Genomic DNA, 21,799 nt, shown 5'->3' with positions numbered 1-21,799 from the left:
CACCAGCTGGTCATAAAAAAATTGGATTGCCGTGCCTATACTATCGCTCCTACAGGATAGCTGTATAATCAACTGTGGTCTGAAAATTCATTGCATGTTCTGTCTTTAAGACCGAATTTCCTGTGTATCCACCACCTCTGGTATAAACCACTGTGTTCATCATGCCTGGCGGGTTTATCAGGCGAGAGCCCACTAATTCAAATGCATTAAGGAGAAACCCGGCAGTGGTTGAGCTCTTCACTAGAGCGCAATGGATGCCTTTCTGTGATAAACTACAGGGCTACGATGATGAAGTAGCCGAGGAATTTTTGCAGGCTCTGCAGCCTAAATCACAGACATTGGCCACGGTAACCTTCAGAGGTCTCAGCCTCGAACTCACCCCAGAGCATATCAGTCGGATTACAGAGCTGCCCATGGGTCTGCCGTGGGACAAAGAAGAGCGGAAGATGAGCCAGCAAGTAAAGAAGGAGTTCTTCCCACTGGAAGAGTCATTCACCGAAGACAAAAATGGAGTCAAAAGGGCAAGCCTGTTGCCGCCATGGAACGAAGTCAGTTTACAAATTATGAAATGTATCACTTGTGAGGGTCGATATAGCATTGTATATGCGTATCACTTCAGGCTGCTTAACGAACTAAGACACCAGATTGACCTCCCTGCAGCACAAAGGTTGAGCATTCCTTACTTTCTACTACAGTCCTTAATGGAGTGTTCCACCAAGCTCAAGGACGGAATTCCGGACCAGATAGCCCACCATGGGCTAGTCAAGCTCCTCGTGGAGGATGCTCTCCGCTCATATAAAGTCCCCCTCGCTTGGGAATCATTTAGGAACTTATCCAGAACGGGGAACATAAAAATGTTGCTTGAAGAAGCGGAATCCTCTAACGGAGAAGAAGAAGAGCCAGCAGCCGGGAGTAAGAAAGGAAAAAGCCAAAAAGTTCCGGCTCCAGCACAGAAAAAGGAACGAAAGAAGAAGGAAGAGGGAAAAGATGACAAAGTCAAAGAGGACACCCCCATCCTATCAGCAAGGGAACAGAGGTTGAAAAGCAGGGCAGTCAGAGCTGAGGTGGCCCCTGCCAGCCCAAGCACCTTGTCAGCTTCTGCAGTCAAAGCCAAACGCAAAAGCCACGAAACAAGGCAAGAGAAGGTGGTGAGAGTTGCATTTGCAGGAACGCAATCACAGGCTTCTACAGGAAGCCCGAAAACGCAAACTCAGGCCTCTACAGGAAACCCGAAAACAAAGACAAAGGTTTCTACAGGAAGCCCGAAGATCAGTAAGGAGCAGGCTTCTACAGGAAGCCCAAGAGCAACGACCAAGGCTTCTACAGGAAGCTCAAAAATTGTTGGAAAACAGGCTTCTACAGGGGGCCGAAAGACGGAGACAAAGGCTTCTACAGGAAGCCCGACAGTACAACCACAGGCTTCTACAGGAAGCCCGAAGACAGAGACAGGGGCTCCTACAAGAATCACAAGGCTGGAAAGAGGGGTTTCTACAAGAGGCCTGAAGGTCATTGCGAAACGGCCTCCTGTAGAGAGCCCGAAGACAAAGAAAGAATCTTCTACAGGAGGCCCGGAAGCGGGCAAAGCAGGGTCTTCCACAGGAAGCCTGAAATCAAAAAAGGAGGGACCCTCTACAAGGAGCTCCGAGGGAGAAAAACACAAGAAAGAGAAGGCTGACATCCTCAATAAGGAGGCAGCAGCGGCACTGGCTGCCCTCAGCACACCTCCAAAACCGAAGGAGAAAAGGGAGAGGGAGACCCCTCTGCCACCTGAAGCCAGGAGAAGCAAGAGGATGTCCCCGAGCAAGCCACAACCTTCACCCAGCGGCCATACCACTTCAAGGGACGTACCTACTTCACCCAGTGCAAGAACCCCCTCTAAACCATCAGCTACCCCCGAAAAGGGGAGCCCAAAAATAACTTCCTGGACACGAAAGATAGGCCAGTCGCCTTCTGAAGCCCGACTCAAAGAAATAGAAAAAGGGAAGGAAGCATCACCCTCATCACCATCAGGGGCAGAAAAGGCAGGGCCATCAAAAGCAGAAAAGAAACAGCCTGTTCCGGTCCCGAGTCCTCGGCCAAGGACGAGGAGCAGGGGCAAGGTTGCTCAAGGATGAGCAAATGGTTCAGCTGGGGGGTGATGATGAGCCCCAATTTTGGTACAATTTGGGCTCATTTTGGCCTATTTTGCTTGCTCAAACCATTCATTTTTATTGTTTATGCATACACTTCTTAGTTTATTCATGTTGTTTGTAGGAGAAAGGATAGGCACTTTATCTACGTAGCTAATGCATTGTGATTCCAGGTTTTGGCATTAAAAGGGAGCAAAAGACAACGAAAAGGTGGCAAGGAGACAACGAGTTGGCATTGCTGACGTAAGGAGAGGTTGTCCACGGCCTTGGGGGACATTCCTCGGGATCCTCACCAAGAACTCCGAGCCCCACTCCATCCTCCCTCTGAGCTTAATACACGGCCAGCTGTTCTACAGGAACAGCAGTTCAAAACTGCTCTACAGGAAACAACATTTATGATCATCCTACAGGATCAGCAGTTAAACTATAGATTGAACAGCCGAGCTCCTAGAATCATGGATACTTGTTGGAGCATCGTTTTGTATAAGTATAGAGGCCTTAGCCTTGGTTAGGTTGTTGAAACTCTCGTGTTACTATTGTAATTTTGGAGCACAACTCAAGTTTCGTTCTCTTTTGTAAGCCAATTTGGCATGATATCAGATTATGAATAAAGAAGACAGTTTGTGATCTAGTTCTGAGTTTCTTAAGGAGACTATAGCTCTCAGGTTAGGGCCCAACCTGAGAGCCATAGATCCCCTCTGCTGTAGTGTTGTTCCCATTTCATTTCCAGCACTTTGAGATTTTCATTTGTACATGCAATTCGAATTACAGGTTGTTGAGTTGGTATTTTTCATGAGTAGATAGGATTTGCTTATGGTGAGTTTGTTTACAGTCGTTTAGTGTAGCAGAGGATAGATAGAGTCCATTGGAGCTCCAACAAAAAGGCTGTTAGGACTCACTGCCATCTTTCTTGAAGATTGGGGTGCAGCCCATAGCTAGCCACCAAAAACACGCATTTCTTCACTTGATGATTGCTGCAATACAGTCACTGTTACGTTAGATGCTTCCTTGTCATCCACTCATGCACTGCACTCCTTTACCACAGCTTCATGCACATTCTCCTTCGCGTTTTTGATTGTTGATCATTGAATTATGAGCACAGGTAGTTAGGTTGATGCACTTTCGGTTTGATAACAGTCATAAGCATTTGTTACATTTACACTTCTCCCTCTCGGCCCATTACCTTCTCCTCCACCTTGATCACACATGCACACACATCTTCTCGACCTTCACTCCGCTCTGCTATCTCTCCAAAGACTTTCACTCCTCGCATAGCTCCATTCTCTAGCCCTCGTTGTTGACCTAGTCCTCCATCTTCCAACCTACTCCCTTCATTCACTCCCTATCCCATTCCTTCACTTCTACATCCATCACTAGCCTCATCCCCACCTTGCACATCTTCCCCTACCATTCCATTACTCCTCCATCACTCCAACCACTCACGGTAGGTCATCCTGTAGCCATTTGTAGACATCCTGTAGAAAACAGAGTATCCTGTAGGATCCTCCACAGCCATCCTGTAGGAGGCCACTCTCTCGGTTGCTGAGCATCTGAATGCGAGGAACCTCTGTGGATGGATGCTAAGGATCCTTAGGGACCTCCCCTAGCCTTCCCAACCTGTCCCACGCTTTCCTTCCTTCTCCATCCCATCTGCACAACCAAACCCTAATTAGCACACAATCACAATCATTCCACACATTTAAAGGGAAAATATAAAAACATGTCTTTCATGATGCAAACAGCTTAGATCCATGCATTTCCACTTATTAGAGGTAACAGCAGCATTGGTAGAAGTTTCCTTCACATTCCTTGCAGTATAGAGGTTAGACTAGTTAAATTAGGGTTTCCTAGGTTTACATGCTTTGATTTGCTTTCAGATCATTTTCACCAAGTAGAGTAGTTTTCTCTGAGTTAGCTTTCGTCCATCATTGATAAAGCTTCTTCTGTGAGCCTATAGAAGTTGGCTTGAGCCCTAGCGGACTTGTGCCAGCTGACCAAGTGACAGCTGCGACAAGAGCTAGTACTTGTGCATACAGCACCGTTGCTTCCAAGTTTGTACGAACTACCGGGTTGATAAAATGAGAGACAGGAAGCCCCAGGAGTTGTAGCATTATTGCTACAATACTGGAGCTCACCAGCTGCACACAAGCTTCAAATTTCATTGGACAACATTACATCACAGTACAAATTGGAAAAGGCCTCCTCGCAGGCCAAGGACAAGAGGATCAAGTCATCGGAAGACTTGGTGATTGAGCTGGGACATGATCCCAATGATATCAAGGTTGTTGAAAAGTTAATAAAGAAAAAGAATGAGGACATTGCTACTCTCAAAAAATAACTCAAATTGCCTCATTCAGAGCACCCACAGACAAAAGAGGTCCTTGACAGCCAAACACATCAGGAGGAAATGATGGACCTCGTTTTACAATTGAATGACCAATTAAAAGAGATGGAGAAGGAGTTGGACAACTTGATATAACTGAAACAGGCCAGCCTTGAGACTTCCCCTACCACTGTCATTCCAATAGTCACTACAACAATACCTTCCACTTTGGCAGCAACATTGGCTCCTATAGCTCCAATGGCTACAACACTACCAGTTGCCACAACATCTACATCAGCAATAGGGTCGACAACAGCAGCAGATCAGCCAGGTGATGAGGCTAGTAAATTGGTCAAAATAATGGAAGACATGTCCATTCAAACCACACAAATAAACAAGCTTAAGGAAAAGATAACCAGTCATGAGAATGACAATAAGCTTGCACAAATTATGCAAAAGGAAGAAGTACAGAAGGAAACCAAAATGAATAAAAGGATAAAGAGCTTAGAGAAAGAGTTGACTTTAAAGGAACCACTTGGCCAAGCCAATGAATAGTTATGGGCCAATATCATTGACTCTGTCAATGATATTTGGCCATCCATTCATGTAATTTTTGAACAAAGTGACTTAGTGAAAGAGGTTACAAAATCCATACAAAGAGTTAAAACAGAACTGGGAGACATGCCAGAGGAAGCCACTAGGATCATTCACTTCCTTAACTCCAAAAACAAATATGAATTACAGGAGCTAGAGATACCTAACAGGACAGGTGCAATATTGGAAGTGAAAAAGGTCCTCACCAAGAGGAATTTGATGTTAAACCTTGAGGATAAGTGCCAAACAATGTAGCTGGATATACACAGATTCATGATAAAGTTTGATGTTTTGAGGCAGAAAGGTCTGCCCAATCCCTTGGTGATAAATGACAAATTGATGCCACAGGAAGACTACAATGGAAAAATTAGAGAAGTGGAAAGGGATCAGGTGAAAACTTCCTCTATGAAGGGGATTCCTACTAGCAAGGTCCTATATCAGATCTTTGAGAACTTGTTTTACCTCCAGCATGAGGTAAAACACATTTTTGTAAACAAACCCACTTTTGCCAAATACAATGAAGCAGATGAAATATACAGGAAGATGGTAAATATCAAATTACTAGATGTAGACACATGGGAGAAATTGAATGACTTGTTGTAAAAATAGACAATCAAAATGTAAAAATGTATAGTAAAGGTGAAAACAACATAGTAAAAGGAAAAGGATAGATCAGGCAGGTAAAAGAGTATTAGTTGAAAGTGTATCAGTTGAAATGTCAGAGTGAAAAGAACATCCAGTGTGAAGACCAACAACAAGGCAGAGAATAAACAGCAAAATATCAGAACATAAAGACATCACAACCTAATAAACAGGGACAACATACAACAGTTGAACATTTGTCTCTATCTTCTTGCATGAAGATATTTCTTTCTCCTAGATTAATTCCCAAGGCAGTTTGGGATATTTTGTAAACTATTTTTGTATAAATACTTCATAATTCGAAGTATTGGGTGTGGATTGCTATACATTTGTAGAGTTGTATTGATCATAAACCTAAGGGTTATTGTACTAATTTATTTCAAGTCAGCCGACTGGAGTGAGTAATAAATAGATTGCGTTACAGGATTAATGTGTTGAGCTATTACAGTGAAGTATTTTCTTTGTCAAATTTTTTATTTTCTTATGTATCTCACAAACTTAAATGTTATCTAAAGTGAATGAATTAACTGGAAATTTATCCAAGAATTTGTTTAAGTACACTCTGTCTTGAATAGTTAATCATTTTTATGTTTTCTTCTAATATCTGGATCTGAGCATCCTTAATTGCTCTCCCATCCCGGTTGACCTCTTACACTTTATTCAAAATGCGGTCTAAGGAACCCTTAATAGCTCTTTGGACCTGATTGAAACCAAACTTCACCATCCAGACTTAAGATCTGAAATTACTCAGCTACCTTGCCCTGTAGACACTATTTTTAGAACTTAATCCAGTCCTGTTTGCTTGACTTTTAACCCCATAGCCCAATGGTAAAAGACACCCCTCTTGCCATCTAAGTAAGTAATCCCACCACCAAATCCAAATCAAAACCCAAGTACAATCATAATTAGCCTAAAATCAATTAACTAAGCAAAGTTAAATCATAAATAGAGAGTCCTCTCTGAGCATTACGAAGGCTAGATCCTAATCTCCAAAGTAGGTTTGTGGTTACCTCTATCATTTCTTTCTCCAACAACTCAAAATAAATTTTGGAGTGATAACATATTGGCGACCATACTAGGGACTCGATATTCAGTGTAATAAAACTTTAAGGAAATGTTAATTCTCATATTTTTCCCCTTAAGGTCATTTTAAGAAGTTGTTGTTAAAAAGTTAAAAAAAAAAACAATTAAAAAATTAAAATTCTGGCTCCCAAAAAGACTCATTATACCAGGGAAAATTAAGATCCAAACCCTGCTACCATAGTTGATGACCCTGACAGAATCTTAAGAAAACCAAAAGCGGTAGAAACTCAAGCAAGTAGTAGCTAGTTAGTTAATGCAAATTCACTCCCCAAGGAATTATCAACTTTAGAGGATATTCCATTTGATTTGTCATTTGACCTCTCATTGTTTAGAACTAAATCATAAAATGCAATTTATGAAACTGTGTTAGACCCTAATTTTTTTCAATTCATTGAGTCAAAAAGGGTGCCTATACATCCATATTTAGATAAACTTGTGTTGGATACTTTTGACAAGCTAGAAGCTTTAACCACAGTTCATTCCCCTAAACCATTCATTCGTCAACTTCCTCTTCAACCATGCACCTCAACCTCATCTAGTTCATCTCCATCCATTTCAAGCCCTTCCTCAAGCACCCCTAGTCAAACCAAATCTCAGCCATGGTAGACAAATGTGCACCTTTGGTTTTACCAGCACAACTCCATGCCATGCTGTTGGGGCAAAGTGATTTCCTATCATTTAACTTATCAACCTAGGGGTTTCGTAAACTTGTGAAGCATGCGTGCATTGTATGTGCTAGAAATTGTCTTTCAATTTAGATCAATCTATCTACAAAATAACGAAAACCAATTCATCTAATCTATGAAATCAAATAATGAAAATTAAATTTAACTAACCCGTGAAATAAAAAACAACTAATTTATACTTAGTTACTCTGGCATTCAGTTATGAAGTGTTACCTTCTTGAGATGATGTGTAAGCAACTATTTATACTTTAACTTCTAATGTCCTAGAAAATCAAGTAAAGTGTGCAGAAAATGACTGAGTAATTGCATGTATTAAATATTTAACCATTCAATCTTGAAATATGATTAAATCAATTTCTTAGAATGATCTTTAGGAATATCAGTTAATGCAATTAAATGAGGATCTTAAAACAAAATATAAAAGCACGAAAAAGTAAAGCTCAATGATTGCATAGGTTGACATTCAATCACCCAATTCAAAGTCACCTTCTTGGCCTGATCCTTTATTCAATTATACAATGAATTGATAATTTGATCTAAGAAAGTAAATATCAGAACATGAAAGGAAACTAAATAACTATGAGCCCTTGCCTCAAACTTAATCCAATTAGAAAATACATAGATCTTCCATATTGAAATGTTTTTAGAAAAGCAAAGATTACACAATCATTCTAAAACTAATACTAAGAAAGCAAATGAACTTTAATTTATAAAAGCAATTAAATCTCACAATCATTAGATGGCCATTCCAATGGTGTATGAGGATGGCAAGTGAAGAAGCTCCATATGCAATCAAAACTAAATCTTCAAATCTCCAAGTATAAGATCCAAATTCTCTATTAAAAACATGAGCATTTCTCTAACTTTACACACGCCTTTCAAAGGAGAAGGCTCTCCTATTTATACAAAAATATAAGAATCTACCCTATTTAATGAAGATCCACTAAAATCTCCTATACTTACAACCAAATAGCTCATAATGAGACACATATCCCCTAAGTGTCTCATAGAGTTCTAATCCAAATAAGAAATGATGAGACACCTCATAGAGTTACAATCCAAATAGGACACATATCCTTCTTTGACCTTTATCCAAATCTCCTTTGAAGGGAATTTGAATTTGAGCATTGGAGGCCACATAAGGGTGCCTTGGAAGCTTCCAAATGACTTACACATGTCATGAAACTCAAGCCACATATATAGATACACGAAACCATGTTAATTTCCTAGTTTTTAATCATAAATTCACTTTAAACACATAAAATAAATAACTTTGGTAAATAAGGATCCTAACCCATATATTTATGAAAATGGTGGCTAATGAAAGGTTATATGGTTATGGAGTTACGACATGTGAGTGAAATGGTGGTGGTAAACGTGAAAGTGGATGTCATTTTGAAGACATTTTGGAAGCCCAACACATGCCCCAAGATTATCAAAGCAAAATCTTTCTTTTTGATGCTATTGGTTAGTATACTGCTCAACATCATGTGAACAAAATGACTGATTATTTTGAATTGCATGAAATCGATGAATCTAATGTCCAAATGAGGTTATTTGCCCAAACATTGATAGGAGATGTTAAGAAATGGTTCAAAGGTTTACTAACTAATCATATTGCAGATTTAGCTACTTTTCATAGATTTCTTATTGATAGATGTGAAAGAAAGAAAAACTCTTTGCAAATACTATCTGAATATGATAACATTAGAAGAGCTCCTAATGAGTCAGTTCAGGATTATTTTACTAGGTTCAATAGCATCTACAATGCAATCCCTGCTAATATTAATCCTCCATAGACCTAGCATTGATCAAATTCCCTGGTAGTTTTGACATTGATATGTCATACCAATTAAGGGAAAGAAACTGTGAAACATTGGAACAAATGAAAAGTAATGCTGTTAGTGTAGAAGCCAATCTATTAGCTAAGAAGGCTAGGATGAGAAATGAAAAAAGAGTTGTAATTAAAGAGGAAAATTTAACTTCTAATGGTAAAATAGATAGTTTAGCAAAGAGTGTAAAAAGAATAATGGATATATTAGAAAACATGGAAAGAAAAACTCAGTGGGAGAATCAACAACCACCCCCAATAAGAAACCCCAACTTCAGGAAGAATCCTAACGCTAGAAAGAATGCTATACTAGATCAACAAATTAGACCACCCTTCTAGGAAAACTATGCTGAGGGTTCACAAAACCATGAGGGAGAGGATGACACCCAGATAAACTTATTAGGGATTAAAAATAAAGATGTTGTTTTTCTTACTCAAGAAGAACATGAATTGTACATGCTGCAACAATTGAAATTAGAATTTGGAGAGTCCTTTGACTTTAAAGAAGGCTATGAATCTGCTATATATGAGGTTCACAAACATTATAACCTAAGAAGTAAAAATAATAATGAAATTACCACTAAGAGATCAATCCAAACCCAAACTAAAAAGATAACAGAAGTTCATGTGACCAAAATCTTACAAATCCTCCCTAGAGGAACTTAGGAGACTTCCAACCCAAAAATTGTAGATATAACTTCATCTGAAACTCAAACTGAAACTATTACTCAAACCATTCCAATTAAGAGAATTCAAAACAAAACGACTGAGACACAAACTGAATTTCCTAGTACTGAAAAAGAAGATAAAAATACACAGACCACATTTGCTAAGGAAGATATCATCCAGTCAAGCAAAACTCAATTGCCATTCAACATTAAGACTGAGATAGTGAATTGAAAATATTAGTCGCTTTGATCAAGCTAGTGAAAAATGAATCATATAGACCAAAAATCACTGAAACATTAAATATAGGTGAAGCAGAGGATGCTTTGAATTTGAATGATGATCAACCTGAGTTATTGTTTGGTCTTGAAGTAAATGGCACACATCAGCAAGGGGGTATTTCTCCTTTCTACATTAGCTTGAATGTTCATGATACAATCTTACATAATGCTATGCTAGACTTAGGGGCATCCCATAACTTAATGCCAAAAAGCAATCATGGAGAGACTAAACTTAGATGACACCAGACCATACAAGGACCTCTTTTTTTTATTCTAGCCAAGTCAAGTGCCTTGGCATGATTAAAGATTTGTGTGTGACTCTAGTCCAGTGCCCAGCAAAGAGTATTGTCATGGAAATAGTAGTTGTTGATATCCCACCCAAGTATGGAATGTTGTTATCTCACTCATGGGAAGAAAAATTGCAGGGATCTTTACAACTAGACATGTCATATGCCACCATATATGTTTTGGTTAAAAAAGAAAACTTTATAGGGAAACATTGATGAAATACATGGTGAGTAGTGCAGAAAAACCACAGAATTTCCCTATATACTCCATGCATTCTGATATGGACTCTTTTATCTTGTACAATTCAAAACATGACAAAAATGAAATCACAATTGTAGAAGAAAAATACAAAGCTCCTGATAGTGAAAACATTTTTCAAGAGTCCCTATGGCATTTAGATTTTGATGGCTCTATGAATAGATTAGGAGTAGGTGCAGGAGTGTGGATTCACAACCTGGAAAATAATCATTCTGAAGGTCATGCATTTAGGTTAAACTTTAAATGCACAAACAACATGGCAGAATATGAAGATCTAATCTTAGGACTACAAATGGTTAGAAAACTTGGAGCCAAGAGAGTTTCTATCGTGTGAGACTCAGAATTGATTATTAAACAAATCAAAGGTGAATACTCTGTAAATAATCCCAGACTTAGCCAATATAGAGAGACTGTCCTAGATTTGGTTAAAGACCTTCTAGAAACTGATTTTGCGGCCATTCCTAGGAAACAAAATATGCAGGCTCCTAGTCTAGCCACTTTTTCTAGTGTAGAAATTCCCACTTGTAGATCACCTGGTAATGTAATAAACTAAAGCAAAACACTTGATCTAATTCTATAAACAATTTAGCGGAAGCTTAATCAAACATGAGAAACATCAATAAGAACACATATAACTGATAAGAAGAATTCAATCACACATAACACAGAAATATAATCCGGGGAAAGCCTCAGCCTAAAACCCCACTCTCTGTATTATCATACATAAGATTTATACAAAGCCTTAGCTCTCACACAACTAGCCAGCTCTCAGTAAAATCCTCACAGATGAAGGTGGAAATACATCAAGTTTACACAAAGCCTTAGCTCTCACAGCTAGCCAGCTCTCAGTGCAATCCTCCTGGATGCTCACAGGAAATCAAGACTTCTCCTAAGCCTTCTCCTCTTCCCTCCAAGCCTCCTATTTCCTTGCGCAGTTTTTCCTGGGTGATCCTCCTATTACCACGTGTAACACTGATGTCTCACACTGATCTCACACCCTGTAAAACTGCACAATCCTCAAGGAACCTTGATCCTTCTGCTTGGATGATTTTCCTTTATAGGAAAAATCCATCCAACTGATAGTACACTGTCCCTCCTCTGATCTCAACTGGGTCTCTGTCTGAACTAACATGCATGAGTTATTCATGAGAGAATCTTCAGTTATCTGAAGAACAATAGTTATATGCTAGCATGCATTAACTAACTGAACTTACTTAATTTAAAGAAACTGTTTAAATCAAATACAACTGGACTTGACTTTGTTAACTGAGCCAACTAATTACTACTCAAATTAGAACTCATCCTTATCTCTTTAACTGATGGATAAATTCCTCAATTAATAGATAAACTGTTGCATGTCCTCACATAGACTTCAAGTTTGTTTTTCCTTAACTAATTAACTCAAGATGAATTAATTAATTAATTTACAAACTGTTGTTAATATCAAATTCAAATTTTACTTCCTATTTTTAGTCCAGGGACTGACTAAAATAGGAATCCATCCTGAACTGCTAAAAATAGAATGCTATTTTTAGCACTTCCATTTTTCATTCCCTGCTATTTTTAGCACTGCTATTTTTAGCATTTCTTGTTGCCATTTTCAACAGCTAGTACTTGCGAATTGCCATTTCAGCCCAACCATTAGTACACTGCAAAAGTGAGACATAGGCCTGTTATACCTAACACTTTGAAATATTGGCAGATTTTCTCACAAGATTCTCAAATTTATGATTTCATGAATGCTGAAGGAGAGTTTCAAAACTGTAATATAGATATAGATTGTACAATAGATAATAACATAGATAGTGAGATAGATGTGAATGCTTTAGATATAGGTAAACCAAATAATTTCACTAAAGTAGAAATAGATAACTTAGAAAATGTAGAAATATAAGAAATAATGAATGATGATCCTTAAATTCTAAACCGTAAAAATAACTTTTTGCCTAAGGGATTAGTCCCATTAGAAGATTTGTTTGATTCAAACAATGTAGCTAGGAAACAAAAAATGGAGCCTTTAAGAGCAGATATAGAAGAACATAACACAGGGACTGAAGAAAAACCCAAGCTTATCAAAATATCAAAATCCTTACCTTCAGATGAAAAGATTAAATGCATAAGTCTGTTCAAAGAGTTTCAAGATGTCTTTGCCTGGAGTTATGAAAACCTTAAGTCTTATGACACTAACATAATTCAACACAAGATGCCCACCAAAGAAGATCATAGACCCTTTAAACATAAGCTTAGAAGAATTAATGCAGTTCTTATGCCACTCATTGAGAAGGAAGTGAAAAGGATGTATTATGCACAAATCATATCACCCATTAGATATTCATATTAGGTCTCCAACTTGGTCACTACTAGGAAGAAAACAAGAGAAATTAGACTTTGTGTTGATTTCAAAAACTTGAAAAAAGTCTCATTAAAAGACAACTATCCTCTACAAAAAATGGACCACATTCTTCAGAGGGTAGTAGGCTCATCCAGAATTTCATTGCTAGATGGATTTTCTGGATACAACCAAATCTTAGTTCAACTAGAGGACCAAGAAAAGACTGCATTTATTACTCCTTGGGGTACTTTCATGTATTTGAAGATGCCTTTTGGATTAATGAATGCAGGAGAAACATTCCAAAGAGCTATGGATATAGCTTTTTCCAAAGAAATCCATGACTTTCTAGTTGTTTACCAAGATGACATCAAAATATTTTCTAAATCAGATAACGAACTTCTAGATCACCTAAGAAGAGTTTTCATTAAATGCAGAAAATTTGGTATTTCCTTAAATCCCAAAAAGACACTCTTTGGTCTAGAAGAAGGTAAGATCTTGGGACACATAATATCCAAAGATGGAATTAGAATAGATCCAACTATAATAGAGGATATCTTGACCATCAATCATCCTAGAAACATCAAAGAATTACAGTCATTTTTAGGCAAAATAATTTTTCATAGGAGATTCATTTCAAACTTAGCAAAATTAATTAGAGAACTAAATAACATGTTAAGGAAAGATTCAACACTTAAGTGGACAGTAGAGGCTAAACAATATTTTGAGGCCATCAAAGAAGCCTTTACCAAAACTCCAGTCTTCATAAGTCCCGATTTCCAAAAATATTTTATAATTTTTTCTTTTGCTTCAGAACATACTATTGCAACAGTCTTGTTGCAAAAGAATGATCAAGGATATGAGTAACCTATTGCATTTTTCAGTAAATCATTAAGAGATGCCACATTAAAGTACAACATAATGGAAAAAAATCACTAGCTTTAGTGAAATCTATTAAAGATTTCAGAGTATACATCTTGTATTCACATATCATTGCTTATGTCGCAAATTCGGTAGTAAAGGACATTCTGACACAGAATGGGCATGAAGGAAAGAGAGGCAAATGGATTGCCATTATTTTGGAATATAATATAGAAATAAAGCATACAAAACTTATTAAAGGCCAAGGATTAGCTAAACTCATGGCTGAATCGAATTTTCAGGCTTTAGATATAAATTTCATTGGTGCTCTAGATGATCAGGAAGAGATGACGACTCCACAGATCAATGAAGATTTTACAGATTCACTTGCTATGCAGATATCATATTTGTTTTACTAAACTTACAAGCTCCTCTTGGTTTATCTAGAACTAAATTTAGATTTTTGAAAATGAAATCAATGAAATATTGTATCATAGATAATGCTTTATTTTCGAAAGATAATGGCGGCATTCTATTAAATTTATTATTGAAAGATGAAATTGACAAAGTTATGCAAGAATTTCATGCAGGAGATTGTGGAGGACACCTATATTGGAAAACAACTGCTGACAATATTCTAAGGGCAGCCTTTTACTGACCCACCCTTTTTGCAGATGTCAAGAAACATGTGACCTCCTGTCATAAGTTCCAGATATTTGAGGGGAAAAGGAAGCTTTTAACTCTACCTCTCGAACCCATATCCACAGAAATTCCATTTCAACAATGGGGTTTAGACTTCATTGGGGAAATTCATCCATCCTCCTCATCTCAGCATAAATGGATTTTGGCAGCCACTGATTACTTTACTAAATCGATAGAAGCCATCCTTTCTAGACAAGCCACATACTCTATAATTATCTCATTCCTTGAAAACAATATCCTGTCAAGATTTGGATGCCCACAAAAGGTCATTACTGATAATGCAACTGCTTTTAAATCCAAAAAAATGGTAGACTTTTGTTAAAAATATCACATTACCCTTGGCCATTCCACTGTCTATTAACCTCAAGGTAATGGACTTGCATAATCCTCAAACAAAAGCCTTGTCAATATCATTAAGAAACTATTGGAAGACAAAAAGAAGACATGGAACAAAAAGTTGGTAAATGCCTTATGGGCAGACATACTAACTACCAAAAAGTCCATTGGTACATCTCCTTATCAGTTAGTATATGGAATGGATGTTGTTTTTCCATCCTCTTTAGGAGTACCGGTGATGAAGATCATTCAAGAGTTGCAAGTACAACCAAATGATATCCAAAGAAGGATAAATCAGACAATACACTTACAACAAACCAGAGAAGAAGTCTATGTCAAATCACAAGTGATCAAGGATAAAATCAAGAATATTTTTGATAAAAGGACCAAAGCTAATGATTTTTACATAGGTGATAAAGTTATCAAATGAGATTCTATAAGAGAAGAGAAAGGAAAACATGGCAAATTTGATTTCCTATGGCAAGGCCCTTATATCATTTATGGTTACAGAGGTAACAATTCATTTTTCTTGAGAGGACTAGATGGAACAAATCTACGAGGAGGACCTGTCAATGGTAGAATGCTGAAGCATTACTTATCCACAGATTAACAGTAGTTCACTTTACTTTTCTAATTGTACATAACATTGCAAAATTTATATTGGATTGGATGGTGACCTTTTGAAGTTGAAGCTCGGAGAGAAGGCCCTGAGCTTTGAGGGGTTCACCATCATAAGTATGAATAAAGCAGAATCATAGAAGAGCAGTTTACAAGTTAACTACAGTCACAGTTTCAAAGGCTGTTGATCTTAAAGTTCTTGACATTTCACCAGGAAATTCCATCCCCATGTGGAGCCACTATTAGGGTCCTAAATAATAGGATTCGTAATTTTGAATTAGCTATGGTTAGTCTTGTAATATTGTACATGCTTTTGCTTTCTACAAAATGTCTTCCATACTAAAAATTAAAAAATGTAAAGAGGGTATGTCCTAAAATAATAATCAAAGGAAAAAAAGATAAAAAAAGAGTGAAAAACATGAACCTCCAAAAGAAATAAAACAGATCATGAAAGTATGAAAATTCAAATGCCACTACTTTTTACTTTACTATGCAAAATAAGGTTGTGTGCAACGTGTAAGAAATGCCACAATCCATGATGGTCAAATAGCTTAATCTTGACTCGTTCATGTTTTAAATTTCATGTTGATAGATAGAGAATGAAGATCTAGACAAACTGTTTAACCTTGGTAGATCAGTAGTTAGTTAGAGAATAAAAATGAGCTCATTAGTTTAATCTGAGCCATTGGAAGTTATAAGGTTAGAATTAGATAGTTTTCTTGTCAAAGGAAAAGGAAATAAAGGGTCAACAAGCTCAAATGCACCCAATGAAATGAAGAAAAAATGTTAGGGTAAATAAAGGGTAGGTAGAAGAAAGGTTGCAAATGCACAAGGTTGTTGAGTCAAAAGCACATTTATCATGCTTAATCCTATGTTTCATGTGCAGGAGGAAATGTGAGAATGAAAGGATATCCACCAACCTTGTTTTACTAATTTCCCCTCATTTCACTACACCCCCACATGCTTATTTTCTAATTTTCTCATTATCCCTTCATCACTTATAAATACCCTTTCCCCCCTCATTTTGACCTTTACGCCTGGGTTTCACACATTTCCCTCGAAATTACCCTTCAAAAATCATCCCCCTTCCTAAAAACCCCTTTCCCTAGTGTGAAACCCATTCCCTATTACAAAATTACTTTCCCCCCTTATTAATTTCCCTATTTCCCTTCAAAACCCACAAAAAAATCCCTTACCCTGAGTTTTTATGCCCCTGCTTTATCTACTTAACTTCCCCGCTTCATATTTCCCTGATACCCTTTTTTAACCCACCAAACCTTGGTGTAGTTTAAAAAAACCCGCCACATAAACCATGATCCCACCTTAATTAACCATATGTTTATATTGAAAATCCCGACATTATTGGTTAAATAATTACAATTAACTGTAATTAAATCCCGGACCCCACAAATCCCTTTCCCAATTTCCACCGTGCAACTAAACTACGCGATAGCCCTCCGATCTCCTGCCCCTAGATCTGATGGTGTATAGCCATATCGCACAGATTCATGGTCCTATCAATAATGTCCCAAGAGCACGTGAGATTCGCGGTTTTCCCAGGGCACTGTTCTGCTACATGGCGGCACCAGGCTAGATCGCGTGCTCGCGAAAAATATCACCCGCCCTCCAAAAGCGGTGTGATGGCCTAGAAAACCACCTCCCCACCTAAACTAGAAACTGCCCACTGTTCATTTATGATTTCCACACCAAAATGTGACCGTTAACCGTTAAAAGGACGAAAAATCCCAATTCGCTCTTTTCTTTCATTTTTAGTGGAAATTGTTGCTTAGCCATTTACGACACCTTGAAACCTCTGCGACTGATTTGACCACCTTCTGCCACTTGAAGAAGCTCCAAATACCTAATTGAATCAACCAGTTGACAGTTGAAGCCACAATACCCTCTGCATTCACCACTGAAACCATTCTGCACATCAAACCATCCATTTCCAGGTATTCTTGGAAAAACTAGAACGAACCTATCAATTTGAAAACTCACAGTTAAAATTAAACGGTTAATTAATTGAAATTAACTAAGAAACTTGCCCAAATTGAGGAAAAATTTATTTGTGTACCCCAAACCCTTCTTTTACAGACTGTAACTACCCTCCTACTCTACCAGAGCTTCTAAACCCCACTCCTGAAACCACTACAAGCTTAATTCAAAACCCAGTTATGGCTTCCCAAACCTCTCTGAATGTGAGACCTCTACAAACTCCTCACCTGGACATCGAACACCTTGCATTAGTAGATAGAGACTTCCCAATAAAGGATACTGCTTCCCCTGCCTACCTTCTAAAGCTCCACTGCTAGAGTAAGGACAAATTCTTGAACCATAATGATGACATTCACCTTTGGGAGTCTAATTTTCCCAAGTACTTGTTTCCAGAATTACACCCATTCCCATAAATCATCCAGTTCTGTCATGCTTGCTACATTCCCAACCAAAGAGCAATTGTCACCCTTGACTAGAAAGTTTTGTTTACCATCACTGCAGAATCCATTAACCAAAGGCTGCAGGTCCAACCAAGCCCAAATGAGACCCCACTTTCTATTGGATACTTTCTAGACCTCTATACCAAGTTAAACCTTCCCAGAATAGTCCAAATATTCCAAACTTTCATCATAAAGGAGTGTCATACCCCTACAGAAAGTTCTCCATATGCTGCCATCATTTTTTCTGAGAGAGGCAGATAAATCATAATCATGCTCTCCTGCATTTTAGGATACACCACAAATGAGCATGTGGATGAGGTTGTCCTGTCTTTCCTTTCCATATATAGCCCAGGAAAACCTCCTGTTGTAATTTACAACTATGCTCAGTTCATAGCAGACAGGATTCATGAACAATTCACCAGACAACCAACTTAGAGAGTTTTCAAGTATTCTTCAGTTTTATTTCATATGTTCTTGTACTACTAGTCAGATAAATTCTCTGTTAGCATCCAGAAGTTGGATACCAAAGGAAATCAAAAGTTAGTTATATATTGGACACCCTTGATCCAAAATTACTCCACTATATTCACTTACAAGGACTTCATTGATTCATTTGTCCTTCCAGTTATGAATATTCTAACTAGTAGCCCTCAACCCAGAATCAGTCAAGAGATCGAAAGGGTGTTACAGTTTGCAAAGAACAGTAAGGTGGGAGACTGGTATCTGTACCAAAACCACACAGAAATAAGAATTTATGGATGCCAACTTGCCCCATACAAGCTGCCCAGATACCTCCCCATGAGGATATTTACACTAGAATACTTTAGGCAGATTATAAATTCTCATGAAGTAAATTTCCTAGCAGGTAGGAAGAAAACCCAATTCAAAATGAAAAATCAATTGGGCCGCTTCATTTGTAATACTAGAGAGGTTGGACCAGAGGCATATAAGATTTTGCAACAAATGAAATTCAAGAACAACTTTATATGGTAGTATGACCCTCATTGAGTCATAAACAAGCTAAGGCTCAAGGTCAAATTGGGACCTTTTATCCATCATCCTAAACCAGACATTGAGAGGTTTTCCAACCAATCAGAATGGTTGGAAAACACTCTAATAGACATGGATAATACTATAGTTGATGTAGAGAATACATTGATTGATGTAGAGAAACAAATTGATATAAGTTCCTTCCTGCAGGTTCCAGAACTAGGAGAACCAATGAATATTCCTCCTGTTTTACAGACTCCAGCAAATAAAGACAAGAATCCAAAGAGAAATAGGGAAGAAGGTTCCAGTTCAGCTATGGAAACCACATATGAACAGTTTGAGATCAGTGACAGGAAGAGGCCCAAGCTTAATCCTGTAACTGAACAGGAAGACACCATTGAATTAGTGGAAATCAATGACACTAATACAATGGTGGAAAGAAGCAAAGGGACAACATCGTTAGGAGAAACTCACTAACCCTCAACATCAGCCACTCAACTTATAGAGGGACAGCTCAGTGTTGAGGTTTCTTCATTCACCAGGCTCGTGGATAATGAAAAGGATATCAAAGATAGATACAAGGAAATCAAGTTGAGGAATGAGAAGTTGAAGGCTGAAACTTATGCCCAATACTTCAACCAGACACCAGCAAATCAAAACAGGTTGATGTCAACCTTTGACATCAAAACAGGAAAAATGCATATGTCATTCATGCAACCCACAGTCTAGCAGCCAAAAACATCAACAGACTATAGAAAATCATATTTTGAGGTTTTTGCCAAGGATGTTCATCCCATTGACCAAATTGAGTTCCACAAGCAGGCAGGTGAGATGATTTATTCCACCTTGACAGGTAAAGCCATGGCTGCACACAAGCTTCAAATTTCATTGGACAACATTACATCACAATACAAATTGGAAAAGGCCTTCTCACATGCCAAGGACAACAGGATCAAGTCACTGGAAGACTTGGTGATTGAGCTGGGACATGATCCAAATGATATCAAGGTTGCTGAGAAGTTAATAAAGAAAAAGAATGAGGACATTGCTGCTCTCAAAAAACAACTCAAATTTCCTCATTCAGAGCACCCACAGACAAAAGAGGTCCTTGACAGCCAAACACATCAGGAGGAAATGATGGACCTCATTTTACAATTGAATGACCAATTAAAAGAGATGGAGAAGGAGTTGGACAAATTGATATAGCTGAAACAGGCCAACCTTGAGACTGCCCCTGCCACTGTCATTCCAACAGTTGCTACAACAATACCTTCCACTTTGGCAGCATCATTGGCTCCTACAGCTCCAATGGCTACAACACTACCAGCTCCACAACATATACATCAACAACATGGTCGTCAACAGCAGCAACTCAGCCAGGTGATGAGGCTAGTAAATTGGTCAAAGCAATGGAAGACATGTCTATTCAGACCACATAAATAAACAAGCTTAAGGAAAAGATAACCAGTCTAGAGAATGACAATAAGCTTACACAAATTATGCTCAAGGAAGAAGTACAGAAGACAACCAGAATGACTGAAAGGATAAAGAGCTTAGAGAAAGAGTTGACTTTAAAGGAACCACTTCGCCAAGCCAAGGAACAGTTATGGGCCAATATCATTGACTATGTCAATGATATTTGGCCATCCATTCAGGTAATTTTTGAACAAAGTGACTTAGTGAAAGAGGCTACAGAAGCCATATAGAGAGTTAAAAAAGAACTGGGACACATGCCAAAGGAAGCCACTAGGATCATTTACTTCCTTAACTCCAAAAACAAATATGAATTATAGGAGATGGAGATACCTAACAGGATAGGTAAAATATTGGAAGTGAAAAAGGTCCTCACCAAGAGGAATTTGATGTTAAACCTTGAGGATAAGTGCCAAACCATGCTGTTGGCTATAGACAGATTCATGGTAATGTTTAATGTTTTGAGGCAGAAAGTTCTACCCAATCCCTTGGTGATAAATGACAAATTGATGCCAAAGGAAGACTACAACAGAAGAATTAGAGAAGTGGCAAGGGATCAGGTGAACACTTCCTCTATGAAGGGGATGCCTACTAGAAAGGTCCTATATCAAACCTTTGAGAACTTGTTTTACCTCTAGCACGAGGTAAAACACTTTTTTGTAAATATAACCAATTTTTCCAAATACAATGAAGCAGATGAAATATACAGGAAGATGGTAAATATTCAATTACTAGATGTAGACACATGGGAGAAATTGAATGACTTGTTGTAAAAATACACAATCAAAATGTAAAAATGTACAGTAAAGGTGAAAACAACATAGTAAAAGGAAAATTATAGATCATACGGGTAGAAGAGTATCAGTTGAAAGTGTATCAATTGAAATGTCAGGGTGAAAAGAACATCCAATGTGAAGACCAACATCAAGGCAAAAAACAGAAACAAAAAAATATCAAAGCATAAAGACAACACAACCTAATAAACATGGACATCATACAACAATTGAACATTTGTCTCTATCTTCTTGCATGAAGATATTTGTTGGGCCCCTATAATATTAGTGATTACCCCATTACTATTATAGTTATACCCCTTATTAATATTGTTGTGCCCCCATTGCCCCCATATTGTTATTACTGTGCCCCATATAATCCCTCTATTGTTATTTTTGTGGCTTTATATTATTATTGTTAGGTCGGTTGGATTATATTGTGACTCCTTAGACTCCTATATATAGAAAGGAGGTTTTTTCGTTTGAATCATCCAAGAATTG

Source organism: Pinus tabuliformis, chromosome 8 (assembly GCF_031772625.1).
Source record: "Pinus tabuliformis cultivar Carrire ecotype Pingquan chromosome 8, CPIR1, whole genome shotgun sequence".
In the NCBI taxonomy this organism is placed as follows: Eukaryota; Viridiplantae; Streptophyta; class Pinopsida; order Pinales; family Pinaceae; genus Pinus; species Pinus tabuliformis.
The sequence above is the reverse complement of the archived record's forward strand: the minus strand, read 5'-3'. Positions refer to the sequence as shown.